Raw genomic sequence first — 1,801 nt, 5'->3', positions numbered from 1 at the left:
GACCGGTAAGTTTGGGATGATTCTTGAGCCATACTTTGGCGAATTAAAAAAAAAAAAAAAGGCTGACTCTTGCGAATGGCGTTAGAGCAATTGCAGCCGTCCAAGCATAGCCATGACATGGCACTTGCCTAGATGAACAGTTTGCTAACGGAAGCGTTCGGAGACTTTCTCGTTAAGACTTCGTAGTGTTCGTTGTTATATTTCAAAATATCCGCAAACCTTAACTAGTGGCTGTTTATGCAGTGCCATACAATCCTCGAAAATGTGGTTTAGGGGTTTTCATCGCACTTTCTGGCGCCTTCTTCATGAGCGCACGTTTCAAGCATGAGTGGTGCCGTGTTGGATCCACATACCGGCTACCCGCCGATTTTATAATGTGTTCAATATTTGCCCCACCCTGGAGATTAGCTTTTCCGAAATGAATATTGCTTAGGAAACTTACTTCGTGCAGGAGGTTATTCGTAGCTTGCTTGCCTTTAAATTTGCTGCATTCTGAGCTATTGTGCCGATTTGCTCACGCCCAGAAAATGAGAGAATATGATGGTTTTTTGTGATGTTTTCATTAGCGTTCCACCCCTTGGACCCCGAGAAACAGCTCCTGCAGAAGCCGTCATTTTGCGAAATTTATCGTCGAAATTTGTCTAATTTTTTTAGCACTGAGGAATATCGTGAAAAGCTCGACTCGTTAAAAATAATAGCAGGTTACAGTAAACACTGCTATTGTGCTGCCGAAACAGAACCCCAGCACGAATGAACTGCAAAGATTGCCCGATGTGGACGAAATCAGTCTGCAGCGCATTTATTTGGTGCTTATTTAGTTCTGTATGGGGCCTTCCGTTTTTTCCCTCAATCTTCCTCAAACTTTGGCTCGTGTGTACAGCGTCAGTGAGAGTTGCCGTTACTTTCTTTTCCAGCAAACGTTCTTAACTGGTTATTACTGATATTAATAGTTACCGGTAGTAACGGACTACTTTGTTTGGAAACGGCATTCCGCATAACAGCTGATAAACTAGAATGATTTAACTTTACCGCATTGATTGGTACATGATGTGACGATAAAAATGCGAGAGCTATAACTAGTAATCTGTGCACACACGAAGCTTTGACTTGGACTTAACCTTCTTTAATTCCAATCAGTGCACAGGAATAGTCTGTAGCAGTGTTCGTGCTTTCTGTAGCCCTGTGCTAGTCAGGTCGGTTAACAGTCTCCCCTGGAATTCCGTGGAAGGGTAATCAATAGAATCTATAGGGCTGATGTGGGATTCGACAATTTAGCCATGACTTTAATTCTGAAAAAAAAAATATTTCCACCGCTTAAAATCCTGCTACCCCCCAGAAAACAAAATTTGTCTTTGGTCGCTAAGCAAGCCTGAGCTGCGTTTTGTTTTATACTAATACATAATTAGTTGTAGTTACACAAATTTTAACCTGCCCCTCCCTTCAATCTCGTTCCTTCATATGATCAAATGCACGTTATCCTTGATAATATCATCATTCTCCCTCTTTCTTCCTCAGTTTGCGGCCATTTTGCCACTTCCTTATGCGAAGCTGTCTTAGCTCCCGCGGTCAATGGCAAAGTACTTTCGTCTAATTTTTGTTTCCCGCATTTTCGCCCTGTGTCAGTCACACTCTTGTCTTTCGGGTCACGCACATTCGCGGCGAAGTTCGGAGTGGGCTTCATCCATCGCGCAGGCACTCCTCTTCACCGCATTCTCAGGGGTCAGCATTCCTTGATCACACCACAGAACAGGTGCGCTCACCTCTGCTGTTCAGTGCTGCTCCCATGCGATTGCTCCGAGCA

Source organism: Amblyomma maculatum, chromosome 6 (genome assembly GCF_055883805.1).
Source record: "Amblyomma maculatum isolate TAMU_Amacu chromosome 6, ASM5588380v1, whole genome shotgun sequence".
NCBI classification, from domain to species: Eukaryota; Metazoa; Arthropoda; class Arachnida; order Ixodida; family Ixodidae; genus Amblyomma; species Amblyomma maculatum.
The sequence above is the reverse complement of the archived record's forward strand: the minus strand, read 5'-3'. Positions refer to the sequence as shown.